Source organism: Vanacampus margaritifer, chromosome 19 (genome assembly GCF_051991255.1).
Source record: "Vanacampus margaritifer isolate UIUO_Vmar chromosome 19, RoL_Vmar_1.0, whole genome shotgun sequence".
Lineage (NCBI taxonomy): Eukaryota > Metazoa > Chordata > Actinopteri > Syngnathiformes > Syngnathidae > Vanacampus > Vanacampus margaritifer.
In genome coordinates, this window is record NC_135450.1 from 18,310,089 (window position 1) to 18,327,941 (window position 17,853).

Below are 17,853 nucleotides of genomic sequence, written 5' to 3' on the forward strand. Positions count from 1 at the left end.
ACTCACGCCTGGACAATGTGTGCACACTCGTGTGTGTGTGTTTTATTAGCCGTGTACTAACAATCCTTCCACCTGATTCATTTCTTGGCCCGCAGAGACCGAGTCGCCCGAGTCACTTTGGCCGCTTCCTGTTTTGCTCCACCTCAGGGTGGTTCAAAGGTCATTGTCTTCAGGTATCCGTGTTTGTTGTGCGACTGCGTGTCAGCAAGACCTTGGCTGCCGTATCGGACGGGAGATAGCGGACTTTAGCTTCTCAGTCTTAGATCAACAGCCGACTATCTCAAAAGGCTGCCAGCCTTTCCCAATGTTTGCCCAATGTTTGTCCCTGCTCCGGCACAGAAAACGTTGACACGGTCCCCAAGGTCCCTCTCGGAGTCCCACACCAACGCCCGCCCGCCCCGCGCTCACTTATCACATGCTCAGGTTCAAGAACATTTTCGATTCGGCGCCGAGGGCCGAGTGCGTCTCAGCTGTATTTTTCCACAGCGCGTCCTTCACAACACGTGACTCCACGCTTGTGAAATATTGGAGAACGACGAAGAAATATTGTGACGGTCGTAGCAAAAGTGGCAGCAGTCGTAAGAGCACAAGAGAAAAAAGCATGAACAAGACTGAGTAAGTACTCCTTTCCTTTGAGCAGTCATGCCCCGTAGACCAAAGCCCAACTGGAGCCCTCGTCCTGAACGCTAGAAGCCCAACCCTCGGGGTGCGAGCTGCACCTCAGACTTGAAGGCCCGCCGCACAGCAAGCCACGAGGCCAAATGAGGCTCAAGTGTGGCAGAGTGAGCGGCGTTCTGCAACGACCGGCCAATTGCCGCACGCTAGTTTTGCTGCAATTCCAAATTTGATTAGCAGGTGAGCAGCGTTGCAAATTCAAACAACAGTAATTGATTTCTGTAGTCCTTGATGAAAGAAGGCTGATTATCTTCTGTCTTTAATCAAAATAAGATATTTACAAACAACGACCGAACCGATAACATCAATCTCCCGTTTTTGTTTTGTTTTATCACTATACAAATAAGTGGAAAATCAACAGCAATCCCTGCTCAATAAAACACTAATCAGTTTTGTAAACCCACTTTAATGGAAAATTTAAATGAACCCGATTGAGCGATTAATCGATTGAATCATCAATTCTCAATTGGACAGCACTACTCTGCATTCTAATATACTACGGCAATAGAGCCGGAAGGTATATTCATAAAGCCTAATAAGTTGCACTTGAAAGTTGCCGGCTTGCGGAATGTCAACTTACGAGTGCACTGAATGGTGGACAAAAGGTTTAATGCCCAAAAATTCCAAAATACTGTAACAATTGTTTGAATATTTTCAGAGATTGAAGTTATGAAGATATGCGCATGTGAATTTTCGTGATGATTCGTCGTATTTTTGACTCATGAAGCGTCCTTTAGCTTTTGTACATTTCCAGTTGTGCTCATCATTTTCTTAATTACTTGATGACAGCATTTAGCAAAACGTAATTCTGAGGTGACAGCAAAAAACATCCCGTCAGACGCTTGGTGGCGGACTTAAAAAAAAAATATATATATATTATTATTCTTTTAGCACAGAGAAAGTTTTGGTGCTCAAGAAATGCGACATCACGACCCAACGAGACGCGCTGTTGCAAAGTAGCACGAAGATGAGAAAGGATCGGCTCAACAATCGTGTTCTCAACTGTTATTAATAAAGATTGGGAAGATTGGAGTAGTTGTGCTTTTTTGAATACTTGACGACCTTCAGCGGCCCCCACATCGGCTGAGTTTGAGATCCCTCGTCGAACACTGACCCTCGAGATGCTCCTTAACACTTAACTGGAGGGAAACCCCCGATTCGTTGAATTGGGGTGCAGGCCAGAAGGAAACATCGTGTTGGTAAAGCAGTTAGCATTGTTAGCACACATCAAACTGCTCGGACACGCGTGCGAGGGGCCCACTTTCCCTCACAAATACAAAACATGCCGGCTTCATTTGCAGCCGGTTTTCTTGACTCTACCCAACTGCTCCACAGGAATGATTTCAAAGTTCCGTGTCCTAAATTGGTGGCATTTCGCCGAAAAACAAGCCCGATGGCGTCTTGTGCACGTTTGCCGTAACACGTGAGCGGGCATCTCCTCTGTGGTACGGATGTGAAAGAAGCCACTCTGCCGAGCCGCTGGCACCGTGCGGGATTAAGCGTGGGCTGGCGGCAGCGGCCACCTCGCGGTCAGCGTGCGCGGCTTAGGATCAACAACGTCCTGGTCTTTCTTCTATTCCCGCCTCGTTCTTTCTTTTGCGTGCTCACTTCTCCCGCGGGTGTGTATTTGTTTGCCGCAATTGAAAGATTCCAGTTGGACAGATCATACTGCCCCCTTTTCCCCTCTCTCTCTCTCTCTCTCTCTCTCTCTCTCTCTCGCTCGCTCAGTCTTTCTGTGTCAGGGACTGGAAGGCTCCAACGCAACTGGAGCCTCGGAGGCTCAAGAGAGGAGCCTGGGAAAGGAGGAACAAAGGGCCGTCCGTCTGCAGCCATCCGCACCCCGCGCCTCCTCTCCGCTTTGGCCGCTAGGACCCCCAGCGCCCCCCACCGCCCCCCACCGCCCCCCACCGTCCCCTTGCCTCTCCTCCATCTCCCCACTGGCCAGCGCCCCAAATTAAGACTTCAGACAAGAATTGGACTCGCTAAAACCAGGGAGGGAAAGCGGGCGAGCGAGAGCGAGGGAAGGAAGGAAGTGCGTAACAAGCCAAGAGGAGCAGCACGACAAAGCCTCCGTTGTTGGCTGGCGGGGCCCCTCCGTCGCTCGGCGAGGAACTGTCACTGTGTCGACTTGGACCTCTTGTTTGCGAGCCACACCAACGCAAATACATTCATCGACACACACACATACTTGCGCAAACAGGCGACGTGCTCGTACACTTTCCCTGGACGTAAATATATAAATATGCCTCCAGGTGGAAACGTCAAAGCTTACAAGTGATGGTTTTGTTGTTGCAGCGTGCTGGTGGACAACGGTGCGAGGGTTCAGTGCGGCCTTGAAAGACGCACCGCACGGCCTCGGGGGCAAACACCTGCAAACACTTTGATCTTGTATATAAATAGTGTGCGGGAAACAGGTTGTGCGTCTCAAAGCGAGTAACTTCAGATAGAAAGCGAAAGTGGTTTGGCTTCCTCTGCACCAAAAGCCGAGTCTAGTGGCTCCAAGACAGATGGCACTCGGGGCAAAGATGGTCTGGGATTTGTGTCTCCCTTTCCATGGCTCACTCTCGCTTTTAATAGCCATTATTGGCATTCTTTGCCTCTTCCAGATCCCCCAATCACAAATCACAGAGGCCCATTATATTTCCTTTTGACCCATTTGGCTTCGGCGCTCGCAGCATTGAGGACTGGATTAATTCGAAAGCAGTTCATAATCCCATAATTCGAATGTTTTAATTACTTAGATGAACAGGAGGCATTTGAGCAAAGGCTAATCTCGGGGACATAAGGGGGTGAAAATGGGAGACAGGAAGAGATTTGTCCTTCTCCTTCACCCCCTCCACAGTCCGCATACACACACACGCGCGCACGCACACACACACAAAGGCCAGCGGAGTATTCAAGTTGACCACCTGTTATGCAGAACAGATTAAAAGAGTGGCAGACTTGATCACTCACAGGATGAAGTTGGGAACTGTTCCCAAGCTCGGATGGTCCTGTGTTGGTATGCGACAAGCATTTATGTCCTGATGTTTTGGCCTTCAAACACACGCTGATTAGCTTTGATTTGTAACTTTCTATTTTCTCATTTCTTTCAAACGAAATTGTGTTCCAGATTTGCCTGCAGTGTCACCAGAATTCCCGTCAACTTTGCTCAATTATTTACGTCACCATGACTAAGTCTCAAAAGTCTATCTACAGCACGTTCCCCAAAATTTGGACGACATAAATTGTTGGTGAAATTGCTTGAGAAATTGTGATCTTTCAAATCAATCAGCTAATTCTACCTTCTGAACAAAAATAGCACACTGAAAGGGCAAAATCATTTCCGATGAATTGAGGCGCAAGCATACCTAGCATGAAGGAGCCGCTCGCAATATCCAAAGCATTACGTATACGGCAGGAAATGAACCTCAGTCATGAATATGTTTTTTATTGGCGACATATCGGCCATCCGCGTCTCTCTGCAAGTCGCAATTGTCATTGAGGTGCCAGCCCTGCTGCCAATCAGGCGGCGGGACAAAGGCTTCTAAAGCAAGGCCGATGACCTCATGCCTGGAGTCAAGCAAGGGGTCTTAACAGCGTTCAACGTGCCTTTTGTGTCTGGGGCCGTTTTTCAGATGCTGCTAAGTGCAGGGAATCGCCTCGCCGCATCTCTTGGGGACTCGCGGGCGCGCGCACACACAAACACTTGTGCCGACACACATGCCCCTGATCCGTGGGCTGGAGCGTTGAGCCAGGAGTGAGCCTTAAGACAAGGAGTGACAACCGGGACAGCTGCAGGGGCTGGAAGCCAGTCTTACGCCGCCCTCCCACCGCCACTCCCCCACAGGGCCTCCAGCCAGCCAAACCAGCCATTGTTTCTGGCCGGGGCTTGCGGTATTTCATTTGTCATGAAATGGATACAGACGCGGGATGAGCGGCAGGCTCACCCCCCCCCCCCCCCCAAAAAAAAAAAAAACGCCGCTACCGCCGTCGCTGTGGCTGCCGGGCCCTCGCCGCTAACTCCACTCATTCTTAACCTTCTCATCCAGATCGCCCCAAGCAGACAACTATTAATAAACTTGTCTTCCCCAAGGAGGGGTGGAAAAGTGGAGGGGGTGATTCAGGAGGGGGCTTTTTTTTCTTTTCAAAAATGATGTGAGAAGAAAGAAAGTGGGGGGGGGAGAACACAGTGTGTGAGGGAGGTTAGCTTTGTGCTGTCAGTCGGTGTTTTTGTCATCTTTTACGGTCTTCACTGTCTCGGGTTCCTCAGCAGACACCAGGTAGGCCAACCATTTCCTGCACCGCGCAAATCAACACCAAATTGGTTGTCCGGGTTTTGTGACAGCGTCTCCTCTCAGGCGCATGACAACTGGCCGGTCTCCTCACCTCGGTGCTAAGCTTCTCGCACTTGCTGCATCTCAGGATGTTTTCATCACGAGTTAACTGCAACGAGAAACTTGCCGGTCTGGACAAAAATAGCCAAGACACTAAGATGGTGGTCAGCTTGGCCGCTAGATCATCTGTAATACCCCAAGTCCGAAAAGAGTTCACGGGCATACAAACAATGCCCCCGTTATCTCCATCAAGGGCATTCCTTGGGACAACAATAGGAGCATCTCCTCCCCCTGTATTTTCCTTTCCTCCCCTCCCTCCTCATTCTCCGGCCAGTTCCATCAAAGAGCATTCCAGCTCCAGAGCCCCTTAAGCCCTTCACTCAGGGCTTGTCCATGTGACACGGCATGCAGACAGTCATCTTTAAGAATTGATTCACGCTGGTATCCAAAGCCTCAGGGGAGCCGGCCTGCCAAGATACCCGGCACAGGCGCCACTCATGAGGTTCAGGTACACGACAGCTGCTCACCGATAAAAGCAACAAAAATGGGAGGCACTCGTGGCGGGTGGGGGGTAAGATGCGGCCGTAGCCTCGCTCTCAACCCTACAGTGGTCACCTTGAGCCATTTGTTGCCATTGCATGCCAGTCTTCAGGGAGGACAAAGGCTTGACTTCGGCCGTAGGGCGACTTTGCTAGATGGTGGCACCGACTGGGGGCTTCTTTGCCAATTCATCTATCAGAAGATATCGTAAACCCATTAGTACCCATGGATTTGGGGTTGTTCTATGCATCTGGCGTTGTGAAAACCTTAATTTATTCCAACATGTCTGCACAGTGAGGTCCTTAAAGCTTGGTGTGGAAGTACTCGATTGGCCTGCAGACCCCCGGCTTAAAAAGCATCGTACACCATCAGCGTACGATGGCATGTTGACCGCGTGGACTGCAGCTGGATGGGATGATGGAAGTATGGATGGACTGCAGCCCAAAATCCATCAAATGTGCTCTGGAAAAAAGACAGACCTGCAAACAGCCCTAAAACGTGATCCGCTGGTGACCAGTTGATGGTGTCCGCCGTTATCTTGGTCCCAGTGGCCTTCTAAGCCAGAACGTTACCGGAAGAAACCGAATCAATGAATCCTTAGGGTAAATACAGACCAAATGTTTGAGCCAGCCTCAGTGAACTCCACCAACACAAATGTTGTCCCAGGTGGTACTGTAGGGGACAAGAACTGTTCTTGTACCTCTTGAAAGGCAATGCCCAGTCTCAGCTGTTGACCGTGACCAATGGAAGGAGACAATCAATTTGACAATGCTGTGCTGTTTTCTTGTGAGGCCGATCATCTGGTAGCACAATTTCTGCTGAAGGTCAAGTGAAGGGAAAGAAGTAACCGTGATGTTGGGACACCGCGGACGGACGACACAAATCATCCGCGAGGAGACAGCTTGGATATTGCTTCACCTCAAGTGTTTCCATAAAGTCCAGTGAACCAAAGCCTTGGGAAGTGGGATCACTCTTCAAAAAGGTCTTGACCCGCACACACTCTGATTTATGATGATACAATCTTGCGCATCATCTATCATAAATAAGAGATTAAATAAACACACTCGGGCTTGAAGCGCTTCTTGCCCTTGTTGCGCTACGATAAACAAGACCGCCTGGGACAGAAGCAACATTGTGTGTGTGCGAGTGCGATTCCTTGTGGGTATTGGAGTCGAGCAAAAGGTAAAGCAGAGAAGAGAAGGCCGTTGAGTGGGATGGCTCGGCATCAGCCGTCTTCCTGTTCAACGGGAAAGGCCGGGCAGAGACGAGGAGTAGGACGAGGGGAGGGAATTTAGCAAAGCAGCTCAGGAGGGCCCTCATTACGATATTAAACAAGATTTAATAAGTGAGAGTGATTTGATGAGGTGATTATCCTGGCCCATTAATCAAGCAGGTTTCTGGCCGTGCCGTAATGTGGCACATCTTTCCCGCCGATAGCAAAGCCTCTTTGGATGCTGAGCTCCTTACTGTGCTAACGCCGCTCCAGAAACAAAACAAAAAAGCCATATTACATCTCATCTCTCCAGCCTGCGGCCATTTTCACTGCTCACTCATCCCACCTCCTCCCCGCCAGTCTGCTCTTGTGGTGCATCTGATAAATTGAACTCCTTAACATCTGGGTCACAAAGTAAAGTCTTATCGAGGAGAGTTAAGAGTGATAACTGGCAATGATAACCAGAAAGCATCTGTTGGCTTAAAGGCTTTTGGTTGGAGAATAGAAGGAAGTTGTCAAGCTGACTCCGCCGGCTTTACTGGAGAGGAGCAGGAGATGTGCTCTTTGTACGTACATTAGTAGTTCTGTGTGTAGGTTCGTTTATTATGTTTGGACTGAGTGACTGCAAATTGTAACATCATTCTCCAGTCTTCAGTTGAAATGAGCAATTATCGATTGAATATCAACATGAACAAACATCATGTTGTCCAACACCTCCAAATGTACTCGGATGCCTCGAGCGCTTCATTTTCATCATCAAGCCGAAAGGGAAAATCCTGTGGTAGCGCAGTAAAGGGTCTACTTCCTTCAGCGATTGTTTTCATGCATACAAAAATAACGGTCTTGGTTATTAAAAGGAAGTCTTGACACTTGCGGTTGGAGGGACCCGAGCCTTGATTTCCTTTTTTGCACATGTGAAACCTGAGCTAGGAAAGCGGAAGTCAAGTCAGGTGTTGAGTTGACCGCGCAGATGTCTGAGCTACGCACTTGACTTGATTCCCACGGCAGCCACTAGAGGGCATCCGTCCGGGACCGCTCGGGAGGCCTCAAATCTTTGCGCATGAAGACAAATACTGCCATCGGCTCACCATTTATTTATTTGGTTTGTTTGTTTCAAGTGTGGGGGAGTTACTTGGACTTTTTGTCCTATTTTATTGTTCCATGTCATGTCTGTTGTTCATTTCTGACAATGATGAGGCTACTCACAAAACGCACATTTTCTTCCGGATTAAAATCCTTTGCAAATGGTCCAAACTAAATAGACGGAACACATTCAAGAATAGAAACTAACGTTAAAAGTGAGGTATACACTCATTAAAGATGTTTTTCAAATCTACCAGCTGAACCTACTTTGCGGCTAATACACAGAAACCCTGGTGAATCTGCATATTCATTTTGGATGCGTAGCCAGCGTTTTGGGATGTAATTTAAGCGAGAGGACACCTACATTGAAGGAGTAAAGAACACAAAGACAGAGCGCCTCCCCAAAACATTTTAAAAGCTCAAGTGGAAGAAGATTACCTTAAAGCAGGCACAGGGACCGAGCTTTTAGAGGGCAAACCGCCGCAGAGTATTAATACAATAAGCACCGACAAAATAATACAAGAATGTTTTTATCAAACGTAATCCGGAGAGACGAGGCCAGACCAACCTAGGACATAATCCCAAGGAGAAGGTCAGGGACGCACTTGTACATGGACTCCCTCCGTGTCTCCAACTGGCTTCAAATAATCAACAGATAATCTTCAAGAGGACACGGTGCCTTGTCCCGTCATCATCACTTCAGCTTTCAGCAGGTCAACTTCATAGTATTTACAGCCTCCCCCACCGTATCGCGGTTCTTCGTTCCCGCCCATGCGAGATTACGTTTTTGGGAGGTTTTTACAGTAGAGTCAAGCCCTTCTGTTTGTGTTGCGACAAGCCAAAATCTCACCCAAAAAGGCTTGTCATTGCCTATAGAGGCCACAAGGTGGCAACACTTTGTTCTTGGAGACGATGCACATCTCATCCGTTTTATTGAACACCAGAAGCTGCTGTTGGCCACAGCGCTCACTCAGATACTCACGCGCAGACCTGTCACACACCACCCCAGCAGGCTCCGCCTCTTACCTCTTTCCCTGCCATAGACGTTCAGAGTCATCAGCCGGAATCCGAGCATTTACTGCCGCCAACGTTTATATTTCTCAAGTATGTTTTTCAAGGGGTAGGCGTATATTTTCGATGTTGGAGTTACAGGTATTTCTTTAATAAAAAAAATATTTCTATACACCACTCGGATTGCCGTAAACTGAGTTTGAGTGCAATTTTTCTTATAATTTTTTTTTCAAAAAGGTCTGATGTGAAACTCCAGTTTGTTGTCAAAAGCCTAATGATGAAATCTCAGGTGAAGAGGAGCGCGTTTGTTTACCGGAAGAACAGATGCAAGATGAATTTGGCCGGCGAGTGCGAGACAATGTCGCCTTGGCGCGTCCGTTTGTCTGTTGGGCTGGCTCGCTCCCTGCGTGCATCCGTGCAGCATCATTTGAGTAAATGACAGGAGAACATCTGCTGCGCATAAGAGAGAGGCCAACACTTTAACATGCAGATGTCTCGCTCCATCTGCATTAATTCAATAATTACCGCAATGGAGGGAGGAGGGATGCGAGGGAGGGAGAGAAATCTTTTTTTTATAGCTTAAGACAATGTTATTGCTGCCAGTTGGTACGGGGAGGGCAAAAGGGAGGCGTGCGCGTGCGTGCGTGCGTGCGTGCGTTTGTGCGTATTTGCTGTCGGACGTTTGTCAGAGGAGGGCTCGATTATTACACCGTTTAGCCGGCGCAAGCTGTCACACGGTGGAGGATGGCGCTAATTCCGTTGTGCCCTTGGTGAGTCACGGACGGACTCCGAGTGACCGATGATGCCGCCGCTCGGCTGCGGGGCCTCCCTACCCGCTTCTCTCACAGTTTTATTCTGCGTGCGCTGTATGACTAATCTGCGCACCCGTGGGCGTGTGAGGGGTACGCTCCAGTATACGTCAAGTACTCTGCAGGATGCGTGAAAGGGGGTTCATGGCCAGCGCAGCCCCAAATTATTCCGAAGAAGGGAAACTGGCATTGCAGCCTTTTCAGAGGGGGCGGCCATTTTGGGACATTGCTGACGTTGAAGCATTCTTGCAGGTTTGGCCTGAGAATCTTCCGAAATCTCTTCACAAAACATTCCTCTTATTAGCATTGACGAGCTCCTACGCATCAAACCTACATGTTGTTTTTAAAATATTTTTATTTTCGGATTCATATTTGTATTCTTTTTTGTTATAGTGACCACCATTCATGGTGGGGTGGCACCCCATGACCTTCAACCCCAAATCCTTTCACATTGTCTTCTAAGCTTTCAAACTGTGAGCACCCAAAAAACGGCATCACATCCTCATCCTCATCCTCATCCTCATCATCCTCATCATCGTCATCCTCTTTCGACAGTCGCTAAAGCAGAAGCAGAGACACGCTTGGGCACCCAAAAGTGGTAGCAGATAGTTTTGAGGAGGGTCAGTTTGGGGCCACTTTTGCATGTCGGCGGGCAAAAGATTGTTTTCATGGCCAGCTCTGCCACAGCCCGGAATCACTCAGTGGCGCCAGAAGCAGCACTTTGAGAACCCCAAATTAGCATCAGAACCCAATTTTGGCACGGTTCATTTTTCAGGAGCTCCAAAAAGAGGCTTAATGCAGATGTTACAGCAGCTGCCAAATGACCTTCCAAATACAGAACAGAAAATTCTGGCCACCCCAAAAAAATAAAGTATCAAATTGTAGTCTTGATTTGGCCTCTTTTTTTTTAAAAGTCTGCCCTTTAAATTGGGGGCAATTTTGGGCATTACGTGTGAGGCCTGAATATAAATCAAGAGTTATGGGAAATGAGCATGTCCATCAAACAGCGTACCAATATTTCAACAAGCTGCCTGTACAGTCACAAGCGCTCCAAAAAGCAAACAAACCAAAAAACGAGACGCATCGCTGTCGATATCGAGTTGACACACGAATAAACAAGCCGACATCCATCGGCAAGCAAGTGGACACGTGCGCGCACGGAAGCGCCGTCTAAACATAGTGACAAAGGAAAATATTTGTCGACTTGGCAAGCCGACTTCCTTTGATTGCAAGAGTGCTGCTGCTGCTGTAGGAAACAATGCACGGGCACTATTAATACACGAAGGAGAAGCCGAATTCCTCGTGGACGACGGCTCAAAGGAGCCGGCGCTATTTTCAGACCCACCGACTGATTGAATGTCTCAGCGGCCAACGCAAGCGGCCACGTCTTGTCTTACGTGCCGGCGCTTTTCTTGCCGCAAGGTCTCCCAACGTGCCGACAAAAACACACACACGACACTTGTCACACTTGACAAAACAGGCGCAAAGTCATATCCTGCATAATGAGAGTCATAATTAAGGCCTGGTTCACATCTGGATTTGGAAAAGGTTTACAAAAAAAAAAACGTTTTATCTGTGACAGTAAACACACACATGAAGATTCTGGTCCATCACCGGCCTCCAATCCGGTCCTGCCATCTCACAAACACAAAGGCCAGAATTTAAGACAATTCCAGGTATGCGCCCCCAAAAAAAGCTATGTGGCAAAACAAATAAACACTTGCTTTGGAAACTATTTCCTGCCCTGGAAACTACCTTTATTCAAAAAAGGTCATCGGGTCGGCCATATTTTGTTCTTGGTTCTTTGATTGTCTACATTCTGTTCACATTCAAGTCCAATGGCCCGAGAGTCGTCAGCTTTCTCCACACTAACATTTTTGGTTGCACATATGAATAAGAATAGTTCAATTTTTCTGGCCCGTATCGATCCGTTTTCAAACCACAATATGGGGACAAACTGGAGTCCAACGGTATGAGTGGACTTGACGCGAGTCAAGTCATATGACTGGCGTCCGCCAGCTGTGGTCCGCACGAGTGTCCGCTTAAAGAGCCTGAAATCCCAACTCGCTACACGGGCTTGCATTAGCATAGCTAACAAACTCCCCAAAAGAGCGAGAGTGGATGGAGAGAACAATGGTGGTCTGTAATGAGGCAAGCGGCGGGGGCGGGGGGGGCTATTGTTCTGGTCTTATTTAGACTTTGGTGTCACCCCGCAACTGTTGTCACTTCTAAGTTTAGCTGAGAGGGCAGCGCCAAGGAGGTGGAGGACGAGGAGGAGGAGACGGTGAGGTAGAAGTGGATGCAAATGGAAGATGGAAAGAATGCAGATGGAGATGATGTGGAAGGCGGCCAATCGTGAGCAAGAAGGAAAAGGATGAGGTCAAAAAAATGATGACTTCACCCACACCACACGCTCCCAAAAGACCAACTGTCACGTCCCAAAGGATTTCGTGGCAAGCGTTGCTACGATTTCATGAAAGCTCGCGGCAGACCGTCATCAATGCGATGAGTGGAAACCGTTTGGACCGACTGCGATCGCCTCTTCGGGTAGTTTTTTTACCCTCAACGGCGAGTCATCAAACTTCGCTGCAATGCTGCACCCACAACAAACCTCACGTTTCTGTTAACCTGTCTAGAAACGGGTGCCAGTTGAAATTCGGTTAGAGTTGGGCAGTATTGTCTTTATAGGAATTTGATTGACAGGTCCTGGCCAAGCGGAAGTCAAGGTAGCGGCAAGGATGGCGCATGATGTTCAGTTTTACCGATCCATTTGAACAATCCAGGCCGCACGGCAAGTTTGGTTCTCTTCCTTCACAGAACCAAAGGAGTCCAAAGACGCAATTGGACAGGACCGAAGGAGACAAGGGGGGGAGTGGGGGGGGTCAGATTAGCTCAGCTGTCTGCTCATAAAGCGGCCGAGAGCTGAAGGCGCTAAGCCCTCCAGTGAAAGCACAGCTTAGGCGGGGGGGACGGCGGCCAACGGACCCCGCTCGGCCCAACGGTGGCCCACCACGCGGGGCGCCCGCCAAAGCAAAGACACATGGATAAACACAAGCCATGAGGGCTTTTCGGCCGGGTTAAGACGGCCGGCGTCACCCTCCCCTCATGGACACACGGGGCTAGACTTGAGGCTCGCCACTCCAGATAAGGGCGGGATGAACATTGTCTCCGTCCACTAAGAAAGTGGATTTAGTGTCCGTCCCTATATCGGGACGATTCTTGGCACGCCGTCCCTCTTGAAGCGGCCACGGCGCCCTTATACAATACACGCACACAACAAACAAGCGTCCATCTCCGGAGCCGTGCCCCGCCGGTGACCCCTAGTTAGCGCGGCACGCCGCCGGCGGCACGCCGTGACAAGGTCAGGAATACGAGGTGACGAGGGCCCCGGTTCACTGGGACCGCAAGGCCAAGAGCGGCAAAGGGTCTTTAACCACGCTGGATTTCGCGCACGGGCGGCACGCACGGGCGGCCCCCCAGCAGCGAGGCATTAGCAGCTGCTGCTTTATGAGCTTCCCAACGTGACAATGCCTCCGCGCATCCGTCAACGCTGCGCCTGTAAATTATACGCACGCCGTCTTTCAGGGGTGTAAAAACAGAGCGCTTACCACGCCGGGCAAGCGGATCATTTATAAAATAGCAAACAGATCGCCGTTGCTATCCAAATACAACATGTCATCTCGCTTTGACATAAGCACAAACAGAAAGCTTTCATGTACAGTACGTGCCGACTCGGTGCTCGTCTATTGTTAGCTTGTGACGACCGATCAGCCGACTGACGCATTTTAGCGCCCATCGATTGCCTTCAGAAATTGTCAATTGAATTGTGACGAATGTTGTCACGCCGCTAAAATCCATTAGAAAGAACTGAGAAAAGATTCAACGGTAGATTGAAGTCATCTTTACCAGCGATGTTTCACTTTGTTTTTAAAATCTCAAAAACATGATTGAATAAATGAATCCCCGATATTAAAAAAAGTCACTTAAGCAACATTAAGGAACTTTCACTTTACGGGGATTATGGCGACGCCATATGGACAAAAGCGGTATTGTTATGTCTGAAGGACGACTCATTTCCTGTGAGGACAAGCGCATTGGCTGACCTTTCATCCAAGGTAGCTTTTAACGCACGCCATCAAGCAGTCAGCACATTTGCCGTTTTTTGTGTTCCCACCGTCCTCCTCTATGGCTACGTTCACACGGCAGGGCGCGATGCCCAATTTGGATTTTTTGTTCAAGCCCATCTTTTTATGTCACGTTCCCATTACAAAAACAAATGCGACATTTAATGTGAACGCGCCCGTGATGTGAATGGCATGCGCAAAGAGCGCCCAAAACAAGGTCACGTTGCAGTGTTTACCGAAGTAAGCCGACTCGCAACGTTTTACCGCCAGCCAAGCCACTGAGGCGAGCGGCGTTTATCAGTGTCATATGCAAACGCACGCTACAGATTGGTGGACTGTTTTGGCAGACGTCTCAGGAATTCCATTCGTGTGTCTTGTCTGCAAACATTATGCAAATTCACTGTGCGAACGCGCACGCTCTCGGTTGGTGGACTGTTTTCACGCTGGCTCCTGGTTGGCTGCTATCCTCGGCTTCCTCGTGCGTCCGTTTTGAACGTGCTGTTGATAAACAGCAACAGAAAACCGACGGACTTCTTTTTTCATCTCGTGTCGCCAGAGTCGTGAGGTTGGAAGAGGTCAGTTGGGGGAAATGAGGGAGGGGACACTCCTCGACCTCTTCATTTCGTTGAGAAGTCGACGACGTCGCGTCATCGCCATTTGTGACGAACCGTCCGCAGGGCTGAATTTTTTTCGTTCGCCACACGTGTCAACTTTTTGCTTCATGTTTCAAATGTGATTCAATTAAAGACAAATGAAAATGTAACACTGTTATTCAAAACAGCTTTGTATATATTCACAGACGCATTTTGGCTTTTGATGACGTATGAATCGGATGCACGCGGTTGAGCGTCCACAGTGCAGACGCACCGCATACATATCCGATTTATATCCACATACGAAAGAGGCCCACGTCGGGTGTGACAAGATCGGAATTGTACTGTTCACACTGCATGAAAAAAAATCTGATACTAAAATCGTAATTGAGCTGCAGTGTGACGCAGCCAAAGTTGCGTCGTGCCAGTAAAAAATGAGACAGAGCCCCTCGGGTACCATTCAACTAGTTTTAAGTCCATGTTTCATCAGAAGAATTATGAAAATATTTTATTAAGGCCTAAAAGTTCCTTAATGCTACTTTAAAAGTAACTTAAACTTGAGTAACGCATCACTCTACACAGACGGTATTATTGTAAATAAACTTATTACAGTACTTTCAAAAGCAAGTAACTAGTAATATGAAAACACTGCTCTTAAAATCTGCCTGCTTTGAATGCTCGTCACACGCAAAAGCAACAAGACGCCGTTAGCGTTGCATGACCAGAAATGCCCGGATGTTGGGAATTGTCCATTGGGTCCTTGTTGACTCAGCATCGCCCCATGCGTTCGTCAGAAGCATTTCCAAAGTATTTGGTACTCATGTATTTATTTACTGTTCAATAAGTCTGACGTGGCCAAATAAAGTTGGCCCTTTGATAAATGGTAAAGAACAAAAATGATGGGTTTCTCTTCCAAACAAACACAAATGGTGGATACAAAAATTAATGGACAGCATATTGTAGCATACAACATTTTCCTTCACAAAAGCTTTGGAAATAATAAAAATTGGACTTACATTGAGCAGACGGAACGCACTTTGAACCTCTTTTGCGGCGGTTTGTATGTATTAGTTGACGTTCTTCAAGCTAACAACACAAGCTAGCTTATCTGGACGCATTGACGCCATAACACTCCGAGTCGATAGGGGGCAGCCAGCATTTTCTTGTTCATTCCGGCCTTTTCCTTTCTTTCTTTTTTCAATTATTGGCGGATTGCAAGCGACGTTCATGGTGTATACCGCCATCTACTGTACAGGAGTGTATAGCGCTCGTGTCCCCATCGCTACATAACAAGCTACATTTAACAAATGAACTATTAGTTAACATTTAAAAACAGCTTTCCTCACACACCTGAAAGGCCTTCAAAAATATTTGAACTTTTTTTTATTTCTCATGAGGATCACGTACAATTGCACATTCTCCATTTCTAAATATTTATAAATATATTTCCTCAAGAAAATGAAAAATTAAGTTTTATATTTTCTAATATTGTTGACATCAGGTCAAATGAGGACCTCTCTGGTCATGACTTTGCAGAGGTAGAATTGCCAAAAAGTGGAAACGACACACAAAAAAGGAACAATAATAAATGCACAGAAGTTAGGAAACAGGTCATGCCTTGTGCATCTATTTAATATCTCTTATTCTGTTTTCCATAACAGGTTTTTCCTTGAGAACTAAATCTACTTTAGGATTTATTGTTTCTTATCATTCCTCATCATTGGAAATTATAATCCTTTCACCTAATCCTCGCTCTTTCAGATCATATTCATCAAGATGATCCTGTGTGTGGCAAAGCAAGAACCCGGCACGCCAGCCAAAGTCTAAAGGGAAACAAGGGGGGTGTGGGGGGGCTTCTTCCAAATCAAATCCGGTTCCTCTGATGTAATCAAGACGAGACACCAAAGACGAGCGCGTAATCTGCCTTTGCTTCGACATTATTACAAAAATGAGGAGGAACACATCTTTAGATTGGGAGAGTGGGGACATGAAATGATAATAAAATCCTGGAGCGGCTAAAGTGGGCCAAGGTTGGATCAAAGCTTCAGATACGCATAAAGGACAACGAGTGCTGATTTGTCGCTTTGTCTGTGACAAGCACATCCTTGCCTGCATTACCTGTTCAAACACAAACGCATCAACTTCCCTCTCACATAATAACAAACGTTCAATGGAAATAAATACTGAAGTTAAGTCGATGAAAGGTCAATGTAAATGTAAATGATGCACCACATTGAGTTGTGGAAAGGTGGAGTGTTTTATTAAAGGTGTACTTCCTACGCTTCTCCACAAGAGGGCTCTCTCTGTTCTCTCTGCAATCGGGAGAGGGCAAAATGTGACGTGTTTTTCTTTTTTTGGGAGGGGGGGGGGGGGGCTTTCTTTATTAATTCAAACTCCAACATCCAATTCAAACTGACCACACAAACCAGAACGGTGTCAAACAAGACACCAGAAAAAGAAAACACACAAAACAACAAATTTCGCCCCACTTAGATGTTGTGTGACAATCAGTGGATCTTATCTTATCTTAACTACCCACTACTTATTTCATGTATTTTTTTAACTGGGTAGTTATCAGTATTCTTAATTTTTTTAAATGTTTTCCTTCAACCATTTGTTGTTGTTTTTGTGTGTGTGTGTGTGTGGTTACATTAATACGGAGCCCCTAAAGTGACATGGGAGAAATAAATAAATAAATATGTTTTTCGTCCGGACGAGAAAGTTTCTTGTTATTATTATTATTATTTTATTATTATAATTTTTTTACAGTAGTTTTACGTGGCGGTGTCGTGTCTGTCAATCTGAGTTTTCACCACCAGGTGTCCTTAGTCGCCCATCTAAAAAATACAATAGCAAGTCCATGGCTCACTCGACTTCATATAATAACAATAATAATCAAATAATAGCAATAATAATAATATGCTAGCAATTCTAAATTGTTCGTTATTTTATTTTTTTAAATTGACTGTGCAAATATAAATTGATTTTGGCATTTGTATTTAAATTGGCATTTTCAATCGTACTTATTTAATTGTTTTGTTTTTTAAACAAAATTATGCATACTACAGATTTTATTAATGACATTTTTGTATTTCTGTCACCCCCCGCCCCCATAAATACTTTGTTTTATTTAATAAAATGGCTTTTATTTGCATTTTGTTATATTTATTTTACTACCAATGGCTACTCCACTTATGTATACTCATTTTAGTCCCTAAACATTTTTTATTATAAGTAATAAGAAGTTATAGTAGCAGTAGTATATAATTTCAGTATTAGTCACTTAGGATGCTCATAATTTATTATAATAACATTGCTACTTTTAATCTATGAAGAGAGTTCCTATTTCAATTTAATGTGTTTTTGATTTGTATTTAATTGGGTGTATTACAGCCGTTGAACACAGGGGGTCGCTGTTGCCTTAATTTGATCCAATCAAGTGGATTAAAAACACGATGAAAATGACCTTGCCTGGAGCGAACGTCCTCT

At 46.7% G+C, this 17,853-nt stretch overlaps 1 long non-coding RNA gene across 1 annotated transcript in view; it reads right to left on the bottom strand.

Moving 5' to 3' along the window:
• LOC144039044 (uncharacterized) overlaps positions 1–15,492 on the bottom strand; it is an 89,683-nt gene extending 74,191 nt beyond the window's left edge. The window contains exon 1 of the long non-coding RNA XR_013289332.1: positions 15,381–15,492. This is a non-coding gene — a long non-coding RNA (uncharacterized LOC144039044). The remainder of the gene's footprint in view (positions 1–15,380) is intronic.
• Between the last annotated feature and the right edge of the window lie 2,361 nt (positions 15,493–17,853).